Below are 17,046 nucleotides of genomic sequence, written 5' to 3'. Positions count from 1 at the left end.
TAATAGTTTAGAATATTGGAGTTTAGTCCCAAAGAGATGTAGCTAGCACTAAACTGCCATTTTAATGGAATTTTTGCACCCTCTCTCCATGCTCTACTTTATAAATAAACCTCTAGACTTTTTATTGATTTTTTTTAACATGATAGATTGAGCCTCTCTGGCAGAGAGGGCCAAAGAACAGCACATGAAAAATTACAGATTCGGGGTTTGTGAAAGGGACAACAATAACAAAACCCCCAAGGGAAAACAACTGCCAACACAACCCATATACGCCCGTGTTCATTGCTTTCAGATCTGCCCTGTGTGTGTGTGTGTGTATACACATATGTATCTCTCAAGATTTCTTTATTAAATTTACCATCAGAAACAATTAAAAGAATGTCATGTACAGCTGTAGGATTTGCTGTACATCTTTTTTTAGTTAGAAAGCCTAGACTTGACTTCTGTGAGTCTGACTTGAGTAGCACATGCTCTAAAGTGGTGTAGGACACGACATCAAAAGTATCTCAGCAGTTCAAGGTCTAGGTTCTGGAGATGCAGAAGTAAAAATATTCAGGGAAGTTTTATGGTATATACAGCAAGAATTAGAGTAAGTTAAAACAGTTTAGTCAGTCTTACAGGGTCCTGTGCCAGACAGCTCACCAGGATACTGTCCCACTGACCCAAATTCTGTAACCAACTCTGCCCGTGTTGAGCACTGCCAAGCGCATTTGTGGTCAAGCTGTGAGATCACTACTCCTCCTACAATCCAGCTCAGCAACATACAGTGGCAGAATAAAAACTTACTACCCATGTGCATGGATGCCCACCCACATGAAGAAGAAACTGTTTTCTGACACAGAGAGGGACCTACTTTGGTCGCGTGATCCAATTTTCAGTTGCCAGCATTATGCAAGGGTAAGCAGAACAGCTCATACATACCACAGGTTACTTCTCATATAGGAAGGACAACCAAACAAAAAGGAAACACAACAGAATGGTGGCAGCAAGCTAAACTAAGTATAATCAAAAATCTTCAACAGTCTTTTTTCTGTTTCTCATTTGGTTTTGTCTCTCCTTACTGCAATGTATTTTTTTAAATATGGATCTGTTCACAATACATGTGACTAGATTGAAAAGATTTCTTGAACACATGACTGTGCAATATCATTTAAATTCTTTGCAAGATCTTGCAAACTCCTGTGTGCTTAATTTTAGAAACAAGGACAACAAAAAAAATTCAAAAACCCAACAACGTCTGCCATTTCCATATGTGCTCTATATTTTACTAGTTCTTCACCAGAAAAGAAAAAAAAACCAAACCCCAAACTAAAACCAACAACTCCCCCCTGCCTCAAAAAAATGTTAGGGACATTAAATGTCCCTGACACTTTGAAATACAAGATACTTCTGACTTCCTGGTCACCCACACATCTATTACACTCGGCTCTAAGTTTCCCCCAACTGATATGCAGAAGGAATGGTAGTTCAGAGAGCCATCTGTGGAGATATAAAGAAGATGTGACAGCAATATCATGGATACTGAGACATTCTGGCCATGCAATATTGCCAAATGATTTTCAGCAGACACAGTTGCATCATTCCAAGTCCAGGGCAACTACAAGTCCCTACAAACTAATTCATTGTCTCAGCAGTGTCTTTCAGATGATGGTATGAGACACCACCAATCATTATTATCAGCAATCCATGGGGACCTAATGCACACATAAAATGCTACAGCAAGCAGTTATACAACCTGAACAGCTTAGGATGCTCAACAAACATACAGGGAAAGGCAGGTTCAAAGAGTGTGAGTCTATCAAACTAGAGATTTCATGTCACATCTCCAACCAGCCCATACCACCTAAGTCACCAAGCAGGGGTGCAACACATTACTAGTATTGTTCCTGTGGGCTGGTAACACACTTCAGAAGGGGCTTCACATTTGCCTTGATTCAGCCAAACCAGATAAACAGAAACCAAACCAGACCTCCTGACTACTTCTTGCAGGTCGCATCGCTGCAGGTGAATGGTGGAGCTGAAGAACCAGCACTGCTGCTGCACTGTGAGGAATACGACCTTCAGAGGCCAGTGTTTTCAACCTGGCCTTTATGCTGGTGCTTAACTCACACAATTCTTTATCCCCACTAAACATTTGATTTTTAAATATCACTCTGTCTTGGCTCACAGGCACCTGCTACTGACAATTATCAGAGAACATATGTGAGAAAAAAGAATAGCATATGGCTATACAAATAACTACAGTGATGAAGTGCTCCTCACAAACTCTAAAAGAGACAAGTAATTCCAGCAGTTTTCCAACAAGGCACCTCCACAGTGTGTGTGAGCACTGGCTGCTCAAACACACGCACGCACACGGAGTAACATCAACAAGTGCCAGGGCATCCCTCAGCACCTTCCTCTCCCATCCCCTTGTCAGCTGCAGAAGACCTGAGCCAGAAGAGACGTAAAAAAATACAAACTGTGTCAGGAGTTATCCATAACTTTCAGAATACAAGAGCCCAAACCACAGGTTCCTGCAAGCCTTCCTGCTGAAGGTGCCTGAAGGCCTCCTTGCCTTCCTCCCAGAGAAGAGCGAAGCTGAGGAGATGAACGACATGAGGAGAAACCTCTCTGCAATGGTTGCAGCATCAGGTGGGTTTGTTTCACCATAGTTTTGGGGGTTTTTTTTAAGTAACTGGGATCAGTCCCTTCCCCACTGCCTCAGACCTCCCAAAATAGGAACATGTTATAAATTAAAACATTCTGCATATAGGACATCATGGCTAGAAATTTAGAGAGCCAGAATGACGGTTGTCCTTTTATTTTGTCTCTGTGCACACTGGTATCACCACTACACTACCAAGTCTGCTGCATTCAAATGCATAAATTCAACATCACATTTGTCCCTTTTTTCCTTCTTAATGTATTTATTTTTCCTCTAGAAAGGGACTTACTTTAAAAATTGCTTTATGATTAAAAAAAGGTGGCAATCAACTTTTAAAAATGTCAACTTTAATTTGATTTCTGTTTCCCTCCTCCCAGCTCCCCAGGCTCTCACAGGAAACCCCCATGCCTCCAATTTCACACTCTTCCACAGCTGCAGCATCCACCCCAGAAGGGCAGTCCCAAAACCATGGCACTTCAGGAAGAGATGAGCCATTCTCTATTCCTCGCCACAGAGCTCAGCTTTGCACATGGAACACTCAGGCACAACCTAAGAGCTTTAGTTTAGACCCTACTCGGTCTCATAAGGGCAGGTTGTGACCTGCAGGCTGAGGAGACGTACCTACGCAAAGATGTGCCACAGCAAACTCCAGACCCAGTCCCCAGAGCCGCCAAAAGGCAAAGCGCCGTCCCTGGCTCACTTCCACTGCATCAGTGATCCTGGGAACACAGACGGCACTGGGGGTCACCCAGTCTGGTTGCAGGCACAGCAATGAAATGAATGACATTCAAAAGGCTTTAGACCACATCTTCTCTTCATCATACGCAATTCTGAGCACTTACGATGAAGTTATTGATGTTCCACAGTCAGCAAGGGAAGACTCACTGCACAGAGCTAATGCTCAGTTAAATAACCCAACAGGGAGGAGAAAAAATGTCTCAATTTAGCATGGCTGATGTAAGCTGTGATGTCATTTCCACACAAAAGGCTAATGAAAAAGAAAAATCCAGATCCAAGATACAGAGATATGTAAACTGCTTGGCCTCCATTTCAAATAAACAGTGTGCCATAACCCCAAAACTTAATAAGGCTTTCAGCCTTCTCTCCTGCTCTTCAGAGGACTTGAAGCCCACAACAGGATCAGATCGCTGGGGGAGCAGCGCCAAACCACTTGTACAGGCACGCAACCTCAGAGCCGTCCCACCCAGCAGTGCCAGCAGAGTCTCGTTCTCACTCTTCAATAAGATGTTTGGGGTTTTTTTTATTTTGGAGGAAGTAATTTTAAACAAACTATATCTATAAAAAAAAATCTTGCTCTAACAGCTCTAAAAGATTTTTGCTACGATTATGGATGAAATTGACTATTCTGTAAGGACAGATTAAACAAGCCAAGAAAAACAGGTCAGAAGATCAGAGAATCTAAGAATTATGAAAGTGTCCAGCTAACTTAACCAAAAAAACTTCAACCAAACAGAGAAGAAACTGCTGAAAGAAAAATCTGAAAGCAAAAAAAAATTTACTGAATTGGGGTAACTCAGAAAATGCTGCAGTAATTCTACCATTTTTTTTAAACATTACCTGGTTTTTAATAAACCTTCTCTCTCTTTTCCCCCCTAAAAGTAACTTCTTAATAGAAACTCTGCTTTAAGTGCTATGGTTACCTATTATGTCAGTAAATAATTTTAGAACTTGAGAGCATTTATGAGAAAAATTCAACCTGCGGGGTAATTTTCCTGAAGTTTCTGCTTGGCAAATGAAAATATCCTTCCCTACAATTGTTATTCTGCTACCATCATGTAAATCGGTGTTTTACACAAATGCAGCTTAAAACCTACCTACTAAAAGAAAAGCACCACCAAATCAAGCAACCTGCACAGAACAGGGTAGAACAGCATTAACAGCATGTAAGCACAGGTTTCTAAACAGTGAAAAAAAGCAGTTGCATAATTTATTCATTTTCCTCCTAGTTTCACAGATCAAGATAGCAGCACCATGAGATAACTGAAAGATTTCTTTTGCCTTTAGCTCAGTAACTTACAAGTCTTTGGGTTTCACTGCGTTTTGCTGTTGTTGTTCAATGGGGAAATACTGTGGAAATAACATTTACCTGTATTCCCAGCCTACAAAGCTCGCTAACAGCACCCTGACAGAGGCACATACCCACCAAACACTATAAAGAAAGATTTACCGTAAGTGGTGACTAATCCTTAGAGTGCACACTCTTCATGTATCACTGAGTCAGCTTGAAAGTTTGTTCATTCACTCGAGCACCACTTCTTCCATTCTCCTCTCTCTGATCAGCAGGCAGATCTGAAATCTGCCTTTCCTTCATTCAAGGAGAGCTTCTTACTGCCTTAATAGGCAAAAGCTGCAGGTACAAAAACTTACTGCTGTTGTACAGCATTGCCCTAAAATATATGGGCTTGTCTACACAACAGCATAAAAACAAATAGATAAAAAGAAAAGCCCTACATTTTCCTTCAGCAAGAAACTTCTGTGTATGCAAGAGAAGAGCCCTGCAGGGAGGGGAACTTTCCACGGGGCATAAGCTGACCCTCCTACTGGAAAAACTTCCCAGCTCCCACATTTGACAATCTGACGTACGAAGCCTGAAAGAAATGCCCAGTTTAACTGATCTAGTTTACTGGTAACAAAAGCAGTAGCAGAACAACACAGGCACGTATCCTGGAACAGCCACATATGACTTTGCATTTGCTGAAGCCTAAAATAAGATGCCCTGCGCTTTTGTTCTCTTTTTTCATTTCTGGCAATTTACATAATTAGCAGTACGGATTTTCCAGAAATAACGTGAAAGTAAAAGTTCCACCTGAAGAAAAAAAACAAAGAGCTGTTTGTGCTAAGGATAGCATGGTACTTAAATGTATGGATTTTCTTTACATAATTTAAGTCCATCATCCACTTTGTAATTACAATTCTTCAACTAGAGGAGTACGATTATTACAGAGTAGAATAATTACACCAAGGAGCTGCAGTCATATACAGACCCAACCTTGCACCTTCTTTCAAACAGTCACACAGTTAGTTCAACCAACTACAAAATGAGCAGGTGTTGCTAGAGATGACTAAAAATTAAAATATTTGGTCCAATATTGAACCCACAATCCAACAGAAGCCTTTCCATCAGCCAGCTTTACATAGTCATCCATGTGCCATTGCCATATAACTTCTGTGCTGCAACCTTATTAGTTTTGGACCATCACCTACTGGCTGAGAGCTACTCTTTAAAACAAGATGAGCCCATGTTATTCTAATGAATCCCTTCTTTAACTAACAATCACACAGTTAGCCTACAGATCATATGCCAACAGACTTCCAGCATCAAAGTATTGTTCCTTTCATAAATTAGAGTAATTCTGTGGTATTAGTCTATCATTTATGTATGTGCATTCAACACCCAAATTAAAACTCCTGAAAGCTGGAAATCACTGAAATAAAAGGCTGCTAGGACCTTGTTTTATCATTCCCACTCATGTTAAGCAGTACCTTACTATGCAGGCAGCCACATTTGGCTTAACTTATGTTCTTTTCATTAACTAGACTGCACTTAACCCAATGTCTTTTCTCTGTGCACCTCCCTGTTCAGGTGTATTATTTCTTTAAATCTAAAGTAGTTTTTAACTTCAAAGACTAGCTTTTTACTACAAGCAATACATGAAGGGTAAAATCCACCCTCTGCAATGCATCTTTGGTTTTCAAGTATATAAATTGTGAAGCCTTTTTTTCCTTTTACCTGCAAGGCATGTTCTCTTATTCATGCTCTTTCATTATAATAGCAGCAACTTTAGAATAAAGTTCATTATGAACCATCTCTTTCAAAATTTCACAGTCCTAAAAAAACCCTTCTTTTCCTCACTTTAGAAAAAATTTGCCTCTCATTTTCTAATTTTATCAAACACATGCAGGCAGCAGCAATACTTTTTCATCGTTGATCCATGCCGCTCAGATACCAATTTACTGAACTCTGACAGCATAAAACAAGCTTATCTGACAAAAATATACAGAAAATCACTGTTCACCACCATGACTGAGAAGCCTTTCCCACTACTGGAAACAGCATCAAGGGAATAACAGGGGAGAACCTACCTACCCGTACTACTGCAAATATTTTGGCTTAGAGGAATTACTGCCACCTTAAAGGGAGATATTCCCCTACCATATTCAGAAAGATGTGTTTAACTCAGTTATGAAGATGAATCTCACTTCTCCAGACATAAATTGTCTGGTAATTTAGAAACCTCTCTCCACTCCTCCACTCTGTACCTGATGCCCTGCCATGCAGGTTTACTGAGACACCAGGGGATGGCTTGTAGGGCATTGCTGCTGCATATGAGGACAGGATGGTAATTAGTGATTCACTGTTTGTGTTCAGAGACACCTTCTAACAAACAAGATACTTGGTAACTATGACCTGTCTTACCTTGGCATGATCAGGAGGGTGAAAGACCTACAAGGCAGAGGAAGAACGCCACTTCTGACACAAGTGCTTACGGAAAAGACTGCATTTGCCCAGTTTGGCATGCTACTGCTCGCAGCCATTGTGCTGCCAGAGAAAAGTTAGAACTTCAAACAGCTTTACTCAACCCTTTTATACAAGGTATCCTGGTTCAGCATCCCACCGCTAAAGCACATCAATCTCTGAGATGGTTTTCCGCCTTACTTTTGCCAGGAACTCATTAGAATACCACTGCATGTACTTGTTTATTATCATTGCTGTGATCCTGAATTCATGTTTTTACACTGATCAATAAAAACTAAATCAACACACTACACACCCAGCCCACACATGAAGAAAATTAATTTAACAAGATCAAAGTGGTCTACCTTCTACTGCTGTAAAATCACAACCAGCGTGTTGGTTTTTGCCAGATATCTTTGAAGAATGATTGGAAATGAATAAAAATCATTCTGGAAGCACATACTGAAATCGCAGATACAAAACTGAGATAGGAGGACACATGCAAAGTTATCATGTGGGAGACCTTCCCTTGAATTTTACTGCATGGCAGGCCAAAGAGACAGCTGGGGTATCAACACTCCCGCCGGCAAAGCTGCACCAATCCCTGTGGCTTAACATTAAGCACTTTCTTTATCAAAATACATAGGGGTCTCTTTGCAACACTAAATATAAATTTTTGAAAAGTAACTAAACAAACCCCCCAAATCCATGCCTGCTTCTACACATTTACCCCCAGATATATTAGGGGCACAAGCAGCAACGAAACTGCTGCGTTCAATGTTGAGCTACACACGGCATGAACTTGTGGTTCAGGAGACTACATACAGCCTCCTGCACCCAGCTTTGGTAATGGCCACAGAGCTCACGACTATTTCAAGTGCCACTGTGGCCTAGGAGACTTTGATGATGCTTTCAGCCTCCAAAAAGAGCGTTAGATGTAGCCCTCCCCCTGCTGAAGGGGCCAACTCAGACGCCACCACCACTCTCCAAGGTAAATCCAGCTTCAATGTTCAGGACAGAACAAAATATAAAAGAGGCAGAACAAAAAGAAGCAACTGGGAAGATATTTACGGAACGATATTTAAGTCAATATCCTAAATATTTCAGGGCTTTGGCAGCCTACGTTTTGGGGTAAAGAAAGCTCAGTTTAGCTATGTAAGTATTCTAAGTATTCATACTTGTGAAGACATGAGTCCCATAAACACTGGTCAGTACACTGCTATTGTGAACAATGTAAATTTTAACATCAGAAAAAGAGCAAACAGCTAGCAAATCTGCCCACAAAATAACAATGGCTACTAGTCAGGGTTTGCTTTTTCTGGTATAAACACAATCTACCACCAGGAGAAAGAGACAGCAGAGTAGCAGCAGAGACAAAGCACTGGTGGTACAAGTTTGGGAGGCAGCAGTGCCAGCCCCAGTACCGCTCCAACACCCAACACCCACAGACTCTTGCCAAAGAGAGAAGCCCCATTTACCTCCTCCTTCTTCATTCACTGCTACACTGTCAAAAGGAGTAAATCATTTTAAGTCTCTAATCAAAATATTAATAGCACCTTATCTTTTATCTCCAAACTTTCACAAATCTGCAATGCAGTATTTCCTAATCTGCAGTGTTTAAAAACTGTATTCAAAATTTAAGTACATGGGAAAAAATATTATTACCCATGAATAATGTACTTCAGAATGGCATACTTCCTGCTCCCCAATAAACTGTATTTAATTCTGCATGCAGAGATGTCTACCTCAAGTTATGCAAAGCTCTGAGCTTTCATTTCACTGAGACAAACTGAAGATCATCCTCCTGCAACAAGGCCCACAGGCGTTAGAGCCACAGGACAGCAGGGTTTACCCTACTGACATTCCAGGATTGTTGTGTGTGTTCTGTTAAGAAAATGAAAGAAGTTAATATGTAGGTCAAGTGTAAAACTAAAAACTAAAAAAAAAAAAAAGCCTTACAAATGTAGCTGTAATTGGCATAACCCTCCAAGTGTAAATAAAGATCCTTCCAGGAAAAGGAACTTCTAGTTCTGATTTGGCATGTGAAACATGACAGTACTGGGAAAAACACTTTTCTGCTAATACAACTGGAACTCAGATAGGACTCTCACCCACACCGAAGCATTGCAAAACCCCTCAGTCCCCTAATAATAATCACGATTTTACCAGCAGAATTTTTGGTTTAAAGGGGAGAATGTATTTAAGGTCATTTCTAAACACACCAGCATTAACTAATTTTTTCTTTTAAATATAAAAAATAGAACACAGACTTCCTTCCTATGCACCCCCATGCCCCCCCCCCCCATTCACTAAAAATATATAAATAAAGGAAATGAAACTTCCCCATCAATGAAAATGGGGGGGAAGTGGATAACAAAGACAAAAAATATTTTTTTTTAAAGACAGAGAACTTCAGTCATTATCAAATTTTAAACTTAAAAGTCACTTGCTTCACAGGGTTCGGTACTTTTCTGCACAGTCTGATGCTGAAGTTACTTAGGATTTAACATTCACTTAAAAAGGAAGTACCTGATATAAATTTTGCACCTTAAATGGACACTGTCATTTAAGAGCACTGGTAAGCCTTGTTCTAGCCAAATGGTGTGAGCAAGAACCTCTCACCATCAGGGACCTGATAAAAAAGAAGTGCCGATAATTTAATATTTAACTTAAACCTACCTGTTTTGCTGGAGCAATCCTTCCCCAATCCTTATTTCTGCAGTTTTTACACTCCAGGGTTAGCTGGAGGTTTTAGTACCCAAGGCTGAGCTTTTCCTCATTAATGAACATGAGATTTTTGACAAATGAAAAAAAAAAGAAAAATAGAAAAAGATCATCTACAAAAATCTTGCTTTGCTATAGCTGCAATGAGGTCTACACATGAAGACTAAAAATGGCAGAGGAAAACAAAAACTTGCAGCTCTGCATTTCAAGGACATATCACAATGCGGGCGGGCTCTATCAAAAATCTTACCATGAGCAGTTGTTGAGGGGAGGGAGAGGAAAGACAGCAACCATTTTCCTGCTGAACTAAACAGATAGGAGAAAACTTGTGACAAGACCCAGGATGACTGCATTAGACATTGGTGGGGTATGGAAGCTCAGCACTTGTGGCTATTTGCCTGGCAAGTGATTTCCAGCAGCCCAGCTGAATGGTGGATGGGAAGCTGAAGATTAGCGAGTTGTCTGAAATTCTAAAAAAATTTGAACTGTAAATTGGAGAATGACAAACTAAAAATAAAAATAAAAAAAAATCAACTACCTTTTGAACCTGCATCATATCAGGATTTTGGGTCTTTCCAGAGCAAATAATGTCAGTTATGAAAACTTAGGTGGGCTGTTTGTGCGTGACACGTTACGCTTTGTTACAGAGTAAGTTGAAACCACAAGACTCATTTCACTAAGAACCTCAAAATATACCCAATGCTACATGACTGTCCCAACTCCTTGGAACATCCCCACTTAATACAAGGAATTTAGACTTAAAAAAAAAAAATCTAACAATAGGTAACAAGGTAATAGGGTATACATTTAAAAGCATGCCCTGGTTTCTCCAAACTATTATCCTCTACAGAAGAAAGTAATGTAAATGAAATATTTGCCTTCTGGTTTCTGTGGCAGCAGGTTGTAACCTGAGCACATTTTCTAGTTTTCCCCCACAAAAATCAATGGGGCTTTTTCTTTCTGCTGTTCCAAGCATGTCCAGGTGAGCCCACACCTCCATCATCACAGATCAACACAGGCCAGAAAGAGAGAGGAGAAACCACTACCAAAAATACTATTCCTTTTGCCCAGAGAAACCAATATCCAACAAGAACCAGCATCAATAAGACTGGATGACCAACAATGTCACCTACTTCATCCACCTGGCCAGACTGGACATATGCTGGCAGCAGCACGGAGATGACAGTTCAAGAGCCCTTTCTCAGCATCTCCAGATCTAAGGGGAACTAATCCCACAAGCTCCGTAAGAAAACTTGGCACAAAAATGCATGCTGCTCAAAAGTAATTTCAATGCAGGTCTTAAATCTGTTTGATTTCAAGCAAAGAGTTAAAAAAAACCCTGATAAAATTGTTGCTACCGTTGTTTGAACTACACTCAGACCCACTCTTTGAAGGAAGAGTCGCCTTTCTTAAAATATATTTGAATGTGCTATTTTTGTCTTTATCTTAGAAGGCCTGATTTCCCCTTGCAGCCCTGCAACTGATTACAATAATAGTTTTCTCAGAGATGGACAAGTTAAGAAGAGGTTTTATAACTTCATATGCAACAAAACGTATGGAATTTGCTGCCTTCATTTTTCTTTAGTTTCAAAAGCAGCCCACTCACTCCCCTCCCTACAAACACAAACACAGTAACTCTACTCTTTTAAGCAGTGCCATGGAAGTCAGTGCGACCACTTGTGCTCCTCACTCTACACAAATAACCAGGGGTGTGGCAGCCACTCCAGGCAAAATTCGTACATGCACTTAAAGATGCTTTTGCCTACTTCTTACAGGTGGAGGAGAGGCAGAAGGATTTGTTAATTTCAAGGACATAAAAAATTATAATTCTGCTAATTTTTCATTGGAACTATGCAGCCCCCCCAAAAATGCAAGGGGAGGAAACAAATTGTTTCCACGTCAACCATTATTTTCTATGTCAAACACTGCTTGCTTTAAAAAACAAAAGAAAACAAACACAAAAACAAAACACATATTTCTAAGGAAGCTGAAATGAAACTGCCTTAGCTCACAAGTTGTTATGACACATAATAAAGAGACACAACCCAGGGACCACCTTCTTTAGTTTACTACTGTCCCACTGCAGTACCAGTAAAGGGACAGAAGAGCCTTATCAAACACTTTGCTAAGTTTTTAGGTGACATATTTCCCACTTGATTAGAACAAACAAAAAAAATAAAGTAAGATGAAGAATATTCATATCAAAATATTATCTTACTGCTTTAGGGAACCTATAGTACATTACAAGACTGGTCTTCTTGTACTTTTCTCACACTCCCTCCCAGATGCCAAGTTACAAGCTCAGTTTATAATGGCAAACCTCACTTTACCACTGGAAGAATTAAAATGGCGAGGAAAAGAGAAGCAATAGAGTTTTGAGTTTAAAATCTAGAAACTCTTTTTTCTTATCTAGGCTAGTTGAGCACTACCTCAAAGCAAAAGAAACCTGAAACAAGGGCTTGCTTTACAGTCTTAAATGCATACTGGAGTATTCTCAAGAGGTAGGTCATCATTAGCAACATACAGGCCGAGAAAATGAAATGGCTAAGGCATGGAGACTTCTCTCAGTCTATCCAAATACAACATGAGTCAATGTTAGGTAGAGAGGTTAGTCATGCTGTGGTTTATTTATGCTTATGTTGGCCTATGCAGGAGTGATATAAATACTGGAGGCAGGATGCCTGCCTAGCTACCCCAGGCCTCATCTCTCTCCCCCAGGGAGGGATGCCAACAGCAGGATGTATGCTGATAACAGCATGATTAAGCTCTAGTCTTAATCATTTCACCAAGAGGCCAATTCTCCACTCCTCACTCAGGCCAACTTCCACAGTGAAGTGCATTACTTGTATTTGAGATTTTTTGGCTTTTCAAGATACAGTGTTTGACTAGCATACCGCAGTGGTGCTCAGTTCCTCACTGGAGTCTCGCAACTTCAGAAACACAAGCTGCTTATCAATGGTAGCAGTACATTTATTTGCACCAAAGCTTTTGAGTAGGCTCTATTTAAGCCTTAAATTCTTCCCAAGTATATCAGAGTATCTGTTACAGAATTAAAACACACACATTTTCTTCATATGAAAAATCACTTATCTAAATTCTAAACAAATAACTTTATTTGTTTTAAGCAATGTTGCATAGCTTAACTTCCATGCCACATGTACGTGCATACAACACTCATGGAGCAACACTTCTGTTGTTAAATGTGTGACCTGGGTAAGCTGCAGAAAAAAAGGTAACGTACCAACCAGAACACATCAGGCCTTGTCACTTCAGAGGGCAACAAACTAAAAAGGCTTATTTCTAGATAGATGAGTCTTATTAAGGCAATGGCTCCATTCTGATCCAACTAAGCATCCAAGACCACCAAGTAGATAAGTGATGACAGCAAACAGCTGCATATACCACATGGAGGAACAATTCATGCATACACCAGTGTTAGAAGGATGGGTCACTTCATGATAACTCTGTACCCTTAGCGAGGGCAGGGACCAAGGCCCTGGTCCCCAGGGAGCTCTGTGGGCCAGAGCCCCCAGCAGGATGGGCAAAGGTGGCAGGGCAGCCCTGCTGAACAGCCTGGCAGGCCAGGCCAACCTTGCCAGGTTAACTCTCTCCTCTTTCCATACCGACAGTAAAACTGTAGCTGTCAGAGGCATAAAACTTCCCCCCCCCCCCCCCCAGTAATTAATTACCTGCTTAAAACAGTAATTATTCAGTTAAATACTTTGCAGCATTTTCCATAAATAACTAAGTTATAGGTCATCATATCTATTTCACTGCTATCATATTGGTCTATAAAAATGTATGACCCTCACCTGTAACTACCTGAATGACGACCAGCACTGATGCACAGGGACACCAAGTGCAGGTCAGACTCTACTGGACGAAGGCATTAATCCTGCTAAGTTTACATCTCAACCAGTCAAGCCTGGCTAGCTGATGGACAGACGTGAAAACCACTCTGTAAAAGCCACCAGGAGGATGAGTAGGCATTATCCGTTTATTAACTGGTTAACAGCCGACTGATCTTACTTGCAAATCACCTCTCCGGTATTTAAACACCTGGCTGAGAGTTTTCGTTCGCTACCACGCCGTATTCCGACGGGCCAGGACACGGCAGCGCCCAGCCCGCCGCGCGCTCCTCAACCGCGGGAAAGGAGCAGAAATTCCCATTCCTCCCAAAGGAGCTCGCCCCATGCGGTGCCGACCGGGAAGGGCTCCACGGCCGAGCCGCGGGACCGCCCCGCTGCCAACGCTGATACACGACAGCACCGAGGGCGCTGGGGGCGAGGGACAGTGGGCACTGGGGGAGCTGAGCGGGGCTCGGCCACTCGTGTCAGGGGCCGTGACAGCCCGGCGGATCGGGAACTTCCGCGGCCAGCCCCGCCGAGCCGCCCTTCCCCGCCTCTCCTGTCCGGCACGGCACGGCACGGCTCGGCACGGCGGCGCCCGAGACTCGGCGGCAGCGCCGCGGCGGGGCGCCCCGACACTGGCCCCCGGCACCGCCACCAGTCCCCACACAGCCCCGCACAGCCCGCACCGCCACCAGTCCCCGCACAGCCCTGCGCTGCCCGGGCCGCGCAGGTACCGCGCACCCCGCGCCCGCCCGCAGCCGGACGGGCAGGAGGCGGCGGCCGGCAGGGCCTCGGCGCTGCAGAACCAAAGTCAACTGCGAGCTGCAAACTTTTTTCTCCCCCTTTTCCCGCCCCCCTCCTGTCCTTCCAGCGTGCCCCGGCTCCTGCAAAAGCGAAACTTGCGAAGCGTTGCCCCTACCTGGCGCCAAGTCTGCAACAAGTGCAGGTGGGGGGGGGGGGGGGGGGCGGGCGCGGGGCCCGTGGCGGTGTCGGCGAGGCGGGAGCAGATCGCGATATTAATTTATTACGGAGCTGCTCCGGGCTCGGTCCTACTTCACTTACAGTACGGCGCCCATCCTGTACACAAATATCGCTCCGCCAGGAAGCGCTCCCGGCCCCGCTGCCCGGCACCCACCCCGGCGCGGCACATGGAGCGGGCGGGGGCCCCGCGCCGGGGGAGGCTCCGGGCACCGGCACTTACCTCCGGCACGGCCTCCCCCGCCCGCCGCGCTGCCGAGTCCGTGATGCAAAAAGGAGAGAAGGGGGGCAAAAAAGCGAGAAAGAAAGAGAAAAAAACCCGGTGTCAGCAAATCGCTGTCAAATAATTTCCTTGCAGCAGGGAACGGGGAAAAGCAGAAGCAGGAGGGGGAGGAGGCTGCGGGAGCGCCGGGATCCCTCCGCCGCGATGGGTCTGGCCCCGGGTAGCGAAGCAGGAAGTAAGGTGGTGTCGGCGGCGCCGCGGCCGCCCGGCCCCGCGGCGGGGCGAGGGCGAGGGGCGCCCGCCGCCCCCGGGGCCCGCCCGCCGCCGGCCGTGCGCCACCGCCTCCTGCCGTACCTCCCGCCTTCCCCCCGCTCCGCCGCGCCGCGGTCTGGCCGCCAGCCCCTCCTCTTACGGGCGGTGAGCGCAGCGCAGGTGCCGGGGCCGCTGGCGGCGACCTGTCAGCGGCTCCCGCCCGCCCGGCGCGGGGGTGCCGCGGGATCGCCGCAGGGAGCCGGGGCCGCTGCCCGCGTGGCACAGCGCGCCAGCTCCGGCGCCGAGGGGGTCCCGCCGCCCGGGGGCTGCGGCCGAGGGGGGCCCCCCTGGCGCCGGGAGTGGCATGCGGGGCCGGGGGAGCCGCGGCGGAGTCAGGGGTACGGGCGCTGCGGTCCGGCCTCCGCCAGCCCCGGGGCGCCGCAGCGGGAGAGCCGAGGGAAAGGCGCGCTCTGTCTCACCCGGGAGCTCCGCTGCCCTGTGCGGGAAGGGCTGCCGGGGCCGCCCCCGCTCCGGGGAGGCTCCCGCGCTTTGGGGCAATTTAGAAGTTAATTCTCTAATACGGCGACCATGGTAGGAAGTTGCTCCGATGGTCACTGATCTTCGCTACTGGTACTCTTAAATTACCATTTTTATTTTTTTTTTCCTTTCTCTTTTTGCTTTTTTCCCCCTTTCTTTCCTTTTTATCTTTTTCTTAATTCTACAGAAATTTTTTGGTGAAATACCTCATCGGTCCTGCCTCCCTTGGGCTCAGCATTTGCATTAGATTGCACCAAAATGTTCCCTCGCAGGGTAGCATTTTGCATCTTGGGCACAGATATGTGATGCGTTCAGCTTATGCAGTGCTCTGTTTGAGCTCACGGACAATGACAGACAAGTTACTGTAAGGAACCGTAGCTGGGAAGAGAGAAACTGAAACAGGGGTGGTTATAGGGCCTACTTCTGCCTTCAAAGAGGGGGAAAAAACCAACATACAGAACTCTCAAGGGTTATAACTGGAACAGGGAAAGGTCTTTGGTGTTAGCATTTGTGATTCAGCCTTACATTATAATGCTTACCAGCAGCCTCATTTTCTTTTTATGGTCATCTTGGTTTCCTGGTTGCATGACAGTTCCATTGGGCCACTGTTCTTAATAACTTAGCCTTTTATGAGATTGTTTTGATTTACAGTGTAGATTAGAGGAAGAGTGAAAAAAGGTATTATCCATTGGCTATTAAACTCCTTTGTACTATTCACAAAGGGTTGTTTAAAATGGGAGAAAGGCTCTTCCCTTCTTTTTTTCTTTCCCCAGCTAGCTAGCAATTTTCTTATTTTTTTTTACTTAACTGAAAAATGTCACTCAGATATTGTAACTTCTCTGTGCTGAGCTATGCAAAATGTATGCTGAGTTTTGGATTCAATGGTTGGCTTGTTTGCTTGCTGGAGTCTTAAGTCATATAAACTATGTTGAAAATAGAATTAAAACCACAACTCAACATGTGCCTTGCCTCTGTTTGTTTTTTGTGTCTAGTCTGAAACCTAGAATAGCCCATATTACTTGTGATTTCTAATATGACCTCTGAAAAGAAGCAATGGAATTTAACAGTCTTTCTAGGTTTGTCTCGGCGTCTCCACATGTCCAATTAATCAATATAAGCAAACCTCCATTGAATCAGCTAGGTGTTACTTGATTTACCTGAAACACACAGGTTTGTGCTGTAACTCAGAATAGAAGCAAAAGTCTGATTTAAATTTGAACAAAGAATCATTATCAAGCAGCCTTCTGACATGCTATAAACTGGACCCATCATACTCTGCCATAACAAGTTTGGCTACACAGAACTCTTTCAGATTTGGACAACATTTCCATAAAATTCTAAGGGCTGGCTATAACCA

The 17,046-nt window shown here is 44.0% G+C and overlaps 1 protein-coding gene across 7 annotated transcripts in view; it reads right to left on the bottom strand.

Annotated features, from left to right (window-relative positions):
* TRERF1 (transcriptional regulating factor 1) overlaps window positions 1-15,263 on the bottom strand; it is a 103,284-nt gene extending 88,021 nt beyond the window's left edge. For 6 of the 7 annotated variants that reach the window (XM_071577735.1, XM_071577730.1, XM_071577743.1 and 3 more), the window contains exon 1: window positions 14,901-15,263. The gene's annotated coding sequence lies outside the window, so the exon portion shown is untranslated. Of the gene's footprint in view, window positions 1-14,618; window positions 14,830-14,900 lie in introns of those variants that run through there. The other variant, XM_071577733.1, reaches the window with a different exon arrangement.
* Between the last annotated feature and the right edge of the window lie 1,783 nt (window positions 15,264-17,046).

Source organism: Pithys albifrons, chromosome 2, assembly GCF_047495875.1.
Source record: "Pithys albifrons albifrons isolate INPA30051 chromosome 2, PitAlb_v1, whole genome shotgun sequence".
NCBI lineage: Eukaryota > Metazoa > Chordata > Aves > Passeriformes > Thamnophilidae > Pithys > Pithys albifrons.
The sequence above is the reverse complement of the archived record's forward strand: the minus strand, read 5'-3'. Positions and strand labels throughout refer to the sequence as shown.